Here is a 9,024-nt window from a genome sequence, read left to right as displayed (position 1 = left end):
CCATTCCGCCTTAAAGGGCGTCACCTCATAAATCGCCTGGGGGTAATTCGCTCAGAATTTCACCCACTGAAAATAAGAAAGAGAGTCAGCTGCCCTGTTCTTCACCCCTTGGACATGCCTGGCACGAAATTCTATATTCCTCAAAAGGCACCCCTTCACCAATTCCCTCAACAGCCCCACCAAAACCAGGCAATTGGCAGTTAACGGCCTGCACCACGACCATATTTTCCGACCAGAATGTGATCCTTCTATTAGCTAGCACTTGCGGCCATAGATGTAGTGATAAAACAATTGTAAACATTTCAAAAGCAGTGATGTTTTTTGTAAGTCCATGTTTCTTCCATGCATTTGGCCATTTTGTCGAACAACACTTCCTTGCGTAGAATGGCACCAAAACCCTCTTTACTAGACGCATCAGTGAACAGCTGAAGCTGCTGACTACTGCACCATGGTGAGCCCCAGCAGCAGTGACCCATAGGCTTCAGGTCACACAAAACTGTGCTGCCCGCCTACTGTACAACATCCCCCGTTGGCAGTCAGCCAAGAAAGCTCTGAAAAAGCTTCACTGGCTCCCAGTAGCGGCCAGAGTGCAGATCAAGGCCTTGTGCATTGTGCACAAATCTTTTCACCGCACTGGCCCAGCAATCCTTCACCCTATAGCTACACCTTATGCACCGTCCAGAGCCTTGTGCTCTAGTTCCCTGCAACTGGCAACCACCACCAAAATCAACAAAGCCCGTTGGGGTGGCCGATCCTTTTCCCATACCGCGGCTAGGCTTTGGAACTCCCTCCCCCTTTCCCTTCGAGGAATCAACAACCTCCTGTCCTTCAGAAAGGCTTTAAAAACGCACTTGTTTGCAAAGATGTGATGATCCCCCACGAGCTCGCCACCAGTATTCAGTCTAAAGCGCTGCGAGGCCTCCGGGTAGTTACGCGCTATATAAGTGCAATTTTCATTTCATTTCATTTCAATAGAGACCCATTGAAGTCATTCAGAAAGGACAGCCACATACGCAGGTCAGCTTTCAGTCCCCCACTAAGCCGCACTAAATGATGGGATTTCTCTACTTTCACTGTTGCCTTAGCAAGCCACCTGGCAAAGATTCTCCCTGCTGGTATGATCTTAGCTGCAAAGTTTAGTCTGCCAGCAAGCTCTAAATTGTGGCCAGCGTTGCTTTGTTCCTGCTCAGGATCTGCATGATGTCGCTTTGAAGGACCTCAACATTATCGTTTGGCAATCTACACATCCCTTCTGTGGAATCAATTTCTCTGCCCAAGAATGTCAAACATTCGGGTGGTCCCTGAGTCTTCTCTGGGGCCAAGGGCACCCATAGTGACTGACTATGTTGTTGAAATGCATAGAGAGTCTCGTAGCACACCCTGGAACCTGCCTTACCAATGAAGTCATCTAGATAATTTAATGAGCTCCCCGGGGTTTCCTCTGCCTCAATGTCCACTCCAGGAGGCATGCAAATGCTTCAAAAAAGGAAAATGACACTGCACAGCCCATAGGCATACATTTATCGCAGAAATACTGCCCGTCTCACCGCATACCTCGTAGCTGAAAACTATCGGGATAGACTGGGAGGAGGTGGAATACAGACTCAATATCCGCTTATGCCATAAGAGCACCCTCACCTGCTGCTCGTGCCAAATCAACAGCCTCATCAAATGATGCGTAACAAACTGAGCATGCTTAATCATCCAAGTAGTAATTTACTGACGATCCCTTGGGGTAAGAGAGATGGTGAATCATCCTGTACTTGTCCTGCTTTTTTTTGGGCACGATCCCCAGAGGAGGCACAATAAAATGTGCAAGGGGTGGCTGGGGTAATGGCCCAGCCACCCTCCCCAACTAGCACTCCTTCTCTAGCTTTTCTCTGACCACCTCTGGTGCTTATATGGCTGAGCGTAGGTTCTTGGCCTCTCTTGTAACTGTGGGTCCAGAATATGGGATCTTAAAGCCCTCACTAAAACCCTTGAACAACAATTCACGCTCAGCTGCTTTAGAGTACTCCTTCAGGATAAGGGTCAAGGCAGGAAAGGAAATGGGGTATGGTGCAAGAATGGATTGTTTAGACGGAGTACAATTAAAGCTGATTTGGGTTAATGCCTCTTGGCCTATCAGTCTTGCCTCATCTGCAACTGGTTGCTGGGTGCCACCCAGCACACTTGGAGCAGGTGTGGGTGAATTTGCATGTGGCGCCCCAAGTGCATGCCCCATTGTTGTATAGCCTGCATGTGTTGTTGGCCCTATGCTGAAAGCCTCCCCTCCCCCCTGCGTGTCACTGCCCTGAAAGGTATGTCTAAACTGTTGTTTATACTAGGATGGCTTTGTCTGTATGTACTTCAAGAAGGGGGTCTCTCTGCTTGTGTTACTGTTGCCACTGCCCATTTACCCAGAGCTCAATCTCCCGACAATCCCATGACATCTCAGGTGCCTGCCCCATCTTTTGCCTGCACTCTCTATCGTAATTCAACCATACCATGCCCCCATTATGCTTGTATTCCTCATAAATTACCCTGTTATATATGCAGAGGGCAGGCCCCTGCTCAGGGAACTTCTCCATGATGAATGTGGATAACATGGCAAATGCCTCTAACCAGTTTTTATTTTCTCATCTGGTTTAACCTTCTTCTTCCACTTATGTTTATCAACCTCCTAACTTGATACAGTGATGTCTGCACCTTCCTTGTCGAACGTAAGCAATGAGTAAATGTCAATGAATTCCCTGTTCCAAATTCCCTCTCTGGATTCTAAAGGAACTCTCCATGCCAGAGATGACCTTCCAGTCAGCAACAATGGATCAGGCCTAATCAAACCCCCTTGCTATTTGCACCCACCATGACTTCTGCAACACCCCTGCCTGAACCCCCTGTTGTCAAAGAGGAGAAGTCGGCCCACACCTCCAGAGAAGGACTGCTTCCCTGCACCCACACTTGACTCGCTTGACTGGTGCTGGGAGTCTGCTCTGAGCCTGCCCCAACCAGCATTTTTGAAGACCCGTGAAGCTGTGCATAGCTTCCATCATCTTACCCAGTCCTCCTTGCAGGCTCTAACCAGATACTGCCGGGGTTAGGCTAGGAACCAGCTTGTACACGGGTTGGTTAGTCTGCATCTGTGCCACTGGCAAGCTAGTCTGTGGGTCCTGTTCTGCCCTTGCGGAGTTACCACTGTTCCCAGTACCTGGGTCTTGTCCTCCACTGTCCTTCCTGCCTCTTTTTGTTGAGCTATCTCCTTGGGAAGTTGACAGCATTTCTATCCCCGCTTGTTCGTCATCACCTTGATTTGCCTTCTTCAATTTTCCCCCAGTCACTGCTCTCGATGGCTGCTTCCTTTTGATAGGTTGAACACTTTGGACGCCAAGACTGGAATAAGTTGGCTGTAACCCCTCAGCATCTGTTGAGGTGAGCGATGCTGATTGTTGCTGCATCTCCTGCATCAGCAACATCTCCCTTGCCCTCTTCAGCCGTTTTGCCTGCCCCATGGCCATGAACTTGGCCCATACTTCGGTGTCCTCGTGGCTAGGCTTGGGGAAAACAACGACTAGGAACCATGGCCCTCCATCATTCCGACCGTGTGTGTGTGGGTGAGTGAAAGAAATCTGAAATTGAGAGAGGACATTTTTACCACTGTGTGCAAGGAAATGTGTCACAAGGATCAGTGGTTGGAATAAAGACGGTCACTTGGCATTGGACCGCTGTACCTGAAAGTACAAACTTCATTTTGGGCTTGAGCCCTTCTGAAGCGCATTACAAGCCAGCATAGAGACATATAGAATTGAGCGACCTGTGAAACAACAGCTTCCATAATGGGCTTGCATAAATTCTTCAATTCCTATCATGACGTGACACAAGACACACCGCTATGTCATAATAGGCTTACACCCTTCTGACTGTTGTGAAATTAACTTATCACCACATTGGGTCTGCATTATCCCCAAAATCTTGCCCCCAATACCTGCTGCACCCTCTGTACTAAGGCTTCTGTCAGTGTCTGCAATTGGTCTCTCAGCTAGGCAGTCTCTCCTATCCAAATGCGCTGTGCCTCTCCTGATCGCGTGTCGGCTGCTGGACGGTGCCCTAATGTTTGCCATAACCACCTGTAAGATGAAGCAGTGTTTATTAAAATCAACCACATTCCTCAGTCCACGCCGATGATCCCTGACAAACAATGTTGCTCAACACCCCGCCTGAGATGCATATTGCTATGTCACCTGGCGAAAGGACCCTACTCCAACCTGCCGCACATACTTCTCTGTCTGCTGCAGGGACTACCTGGTAAGGTGAACCCACTTACTCACCAAGCGTGCTGTGATCCACCCTGCTCCATTCCCCAGAGCCTTCTGCCTTCTTAGATGCAGCTCAGCGTTGCCTGAAAAAAATGACTGGGTAATCCCTGGCTCCACTGTGATGCCCAAGTGCCAGACACATTACACATGAACGGTCGCCAACCCCCAGCCATTATAGCATTGGCATATTATATGTAGTCGCCAGAAAGCATTTTGATAAAAACACACTGCTAAGTCCCAACATTACAATCTCTCTCCCCCACCCCCGGTGCCAACATGGCGTCTGCTCATTAGGTACTTGCCAAACATTATTGCAATTGCCTACCACTTACTCTAGACGTCTCTCCTTAGCAGTGACCGGCTAATTCAGAAATCATCTGCTTGATCCGGGTGCCTTCCTTGTAAATTATTCTGAAATGTAGAGAAGATGTTTATTATTCATTCCCCCCAGCTCTCCTGAACGGTGCTCCCAACCTGCACCTTGTTGTTCTAAAGCCTTTACAACCTGAATTCCCTTTATGTAACTTTTCTTTTTATTGTTTTTATTGCCAACGTTGGGTCAAGATAGCATAGTACATTCATAAAATCCATATATATACATCCAGAAATTTCTTATACAGTTGATTAATTCCAGCTTGAAAAATTAAATTAGTTTGTTACAAAATGCATAAATCAGGGAGCTATTCTTCTATATATTCTTTAAGTGCCCCCCATGTCAATAAACCAGTCTTTTTTTTCCTTACCCCTTTTAAAGCATATAAATTCCATTCTAATTCGAATACATTAAATAATTTTCTTCTCCAGGATTCAAACGCAGGTGCTTCAGGTTGTAACCATTCAGTAGCTATACATAACCGAGCTATAATCATTGCCACAAACAGAAAATTCTTAAATTTACACAAATCCGTATTTTCATTAATAGATTGGGTCTCCCCGATTAACATGAGTGCTGGGGATATTTTTATAGGAAAGTGAATGACTTCGGTTATGAATCTTTCTATACTTGAAATAAAAGGCATCAATTTAGAGCAGTTATAGAAAATATGAGGTATATCTGCCTCCTCCCCTCCACACCTAAAACACTTTCCATCATATTGTGGATCCCATGTGGCCATTCGTTTGGGGGTATAATATAGTCTAAATATAGTTTTATCCACTTGTGCTTTCATGTTGGCTGACATACATATATCTTTAGCCATCAAAATAGTGTCTACAATGTCAGGGCGGTTTCTTCCAGCTGATTCTGCCAATATATATTATATTTGTTCAGGTCGTCAGGTTTATACTCCAACAATAAACGATATATCAGGCCAATCTTTTTCTTTGTTTGTATTGCCTCTATTAGTCTATTAGAGGTAGGTTTGCTTAATTTCTTTAATCAAAAATCTCTACGTTGGAGATACTTAAAAAAGTTGGAGTGGGGTATTTGATATTTACTGTTCATATCAGAAATGGCTCTAAATGTTCCATCCGTCTGATATAAGTCTCCAATTCTTACCACCCCTTTCTTACTCCATTCCTTAGCCACATGGTCCCAAAATATCGAGGGGAGTATTTTCTCCACTGAAAGCGGGGTGTGGTATATAATTTTCTCTAATTTCATTATATTCTTAACTTTTCTCCAAACTTCATATGCTGAATCAATCACCTTAAATCGAGTATGCTTGTAGTAATTCCCTTCCAGCTCTTTCAATAAACAACCCTTTGAGTGTTCTCCAAATAATAAATAGAATATTGAGGGAGACTCTGCTGGATCCTCTATTTGTTCTCCAGTCAGTAGAATTTGCATTCTTTGTAAAAAGCATACATAATAATAAAACAAAAAGTCCGGGATCCTCCGCCCTCCTCTCTCTTCCGGGAGTGTTAGCCATTTCATAGCTCGCCTGGTTTTCCCGGGTGCCCAGAAAAATGTAGTACATAATGATTGCAGTTTTAAGTATATGACTTAGGGGTTTTTCTAAGGGAATACTGTGGAATATATATAATATTTTGGCTAATACATTCATCTTGATGATGCTGCCTCTCTCAATTATAGAAAGTTGAAGTCTCCCCCACCTATCTAAAGATTGCTGAATTTGTTGTATTATCCTCACCCAATTAACTTCCACTATCTCCTGTGTATGTGATTTTATAATAATTCCTAAATATGTCACTTCTGAGATTACCCTATTATCATTAAATTGAACACTATCTGTACACAGTACCTGCGTTTTCGCAGCATTAAGTTTATAACCGGAGCTGTTTCCAAAGTCAGCAGCTAAATGTTCAATCCCTATGATTGCCTGCCTGCCTGGGATCTGTGGTGATGATGGCTATATCGTCCGTGTATGCGAATATTGAATAAGGTATATTAGAAACAATAAATGGTTTAATATGTGGTGACTCTAGTAATTTCATTAAAAAAGGATTAATGAATAACGCAAAAAGAAGTGGAGAGTAGGGACACCCTTGCTGAGTACCTCTTGTGATAATTATCCTTTCTGACTTTTGCCCCATGGCTGCGACTCTCGCATTAGGTGATCGAAATAGTACCTTAATAGCTCTTGAGAATTTTTTACCAAATCCCATTCTATCCATGACTTCCCATCGAAAAGCCCATTCTACGCGATCGAACGCTTTCTCAGCGTCAAGTAATATCAGCGCAAGATCTCTCTTCTCGGTTTCTGCTATATCAATTAAAGTGATCACCTTGTTGATATGGGCTACAGTTCCTCTGTTTGGGATAAACCCGTGCTGAGTCAATGATACTAAGGGTGTTATAATCTTAGACATGCGATTTGCTAGCATCTTTGAGTAGATCTTACTATCGCAGTTTAGTAAGGATATAGGTCGATATGGGGCAGGCTGTTGTGGGGGTCTCCCTTTTTTGGCAAAAACAACTATTGAAGCATCATCCCAAGACTGTGGAGCTTTCCCCACTTGTGCCCTTCTAAAAGTCTCCAACATGAGGTTTTTTAGAGGTTCGAAAAAACATTTATACACCTCACCTGGGATAAGGTCGGGGCCAGCTGCCTTCCCATTGGACATGCTTTTAACTGCACTCTCCAGTTCTTCCATTGAGAAAGGTTGATCTAACGCAGTTTTTTCTAGTTCAGTTAGCTTGTTAAATGTAACTTCATGCAAAAAGGTATCGGGATCTACGTTAGATTGTTTAGTATACAATTCTGTGTAGAATTGATAGAGTATTTCCAATATTTTTTGTGGGTCTTCGAATATTGCCCCGTTTTTATCTTGTCATTTAACAATTTGGCGAGTCGATTCTTTCATTTTTTCTTTGGGATTAATTGGGAGAGATAACTTTTCTTAAATTGGTGGGTTTGTTGTTCGAACCGCGGCAGGCTTCTTTCCAACATTGCTCCTTTACGATATTGCTATTGCATGGCCATTGGGAGGTATGCCACGAGAGTGAGGCCACTACATAGGGAGCCTTGTGGCCGGCGCCTGAAGCAGAAAGCGAGCAGCCTCCTTACAAATGACAACAAACCAATCTGCCCCCTCTCCAAGCGCACCACCCCTGGGAGGCACAGCCAACCAACCAAACTTGTCGGAGGGAGGGAACAAGCGAGCATGTAGCAAAGAGGCCGAGACACTCAGAAAGCATTCCAGATTGCTGCGAATGGCCCAATCCCCCGCTGCTGCCACTGCGGACATCTCACTTCTTTAGAGGCAACCATCCATTAATAATAATGGTGGATGGTGGGGGGATGCATCAGCACGAGGGAGTTGCTGTTTTACTTACTTATCAAAGAGGCCGAGACACCCTCGAGGCCAGGGGTGCAGCGCCTCCGCCATATACGGATCCCCAGCGGCTTCCCACTAGGCTCCGGAAGTCTGCTAACTCGGCTCCTGATTCTCCTTAGAGAGCAAACCGGATTCCTGCGAAGAGCCCATTCTACTGCTGCTGTTACAGCGGATATCCCATGTCTTTCAGAGTGAATGTAACCATTTACTAATAATAATGCTGGGTGGCCGGGGATGGGGGCATCGAATGCGAGGGAGTTACTGTTTTACTTATTGATTGGCTGACGGATCACTTCTGTCAAGATGCATACCAACCAACAAAGGCCTCAAACAGGGTTGTGTTTTAGCCTCCACATTATTCAATTTGTTTTTAGGTGACCTTATCCCGATCCTAAATAGCTGCAATTCTCATGCCCCCAAGTTAGGAGGGCTATTATTACCGTGTCTTCTCTATGCGGACGACATAGTCCTAATCAGCCATACAAAAGTAGGGCTACAACACCTTGTGAATGCTAAACAGAGATACTCAGAAGCAAACAAACTCCCCACCGAGACCAGGAAGACGGTCACCCAGGCCCTCGTCACCAGCCGTCTGGACTACGGCAACTCCCTCTATGCCGGAACCACTGCCAAACTACAGAAGAGACTCCAGCGGATCCAGAAAGCCTCAGCACGACTCATCCTGGACATCCCCCGTCGCAGCCACATCTCCGGACACCTGAGAGACCTGCACTGGCTCCTGGTCAACAAGAGAATCACCTTCCGCCTCCTCACCCACGCACACAAAGGCCTACACAACCAAGGCCCAGGATACCTCAACAGCCGCCTCAACTTCTACGCTCCCAAGTGCCAGCTTCGATCGACCAGCCTAGCCCTCGCCGCCGTCCCCCGCATCCGAAGAGCCACCACAGGGGGACGGTCCTTCTCCTACCTCGCCGCCAAGACATGGAACTCCCTCCCCACCCACCTCCGCCTGACCCAGGACCACTCC

General features: G+C 45.8%; 1 pseudogene; it reads right to left on the bottom strand.

The window, feature by feature from the left end:
* Positions 1-2,090: 2,090 nt before the first annotated feature.
* On the bottom strand, positions 2,091-3,488 carry LOC147702041 (uncharacterized; annotated as a pseudogene).
* Between the last annotated feature and the right edge of the window lie 5,536 nt (positions 3,489-9,024).

This window comes from Lissotriton vulgaris, chromosome 7 (genome assembly GCF_964263255.1).
Source record: "Lissotriton vulgaris chromosome 7, aLisVul1.2, whole genome shotgun sequence".
NCBI classification, from domain to species: Eukaryota; Metazoa; Chordata; class Amphibia; order Caudata; family Salamandridae; genus Lissotriton; species Lissotriton vulgaris.
The sequence above is the reverse complement of the archived record's forward strand: the minus strand, read 5'-3'. Positions and strand labels throughout refer to the sequence as shown.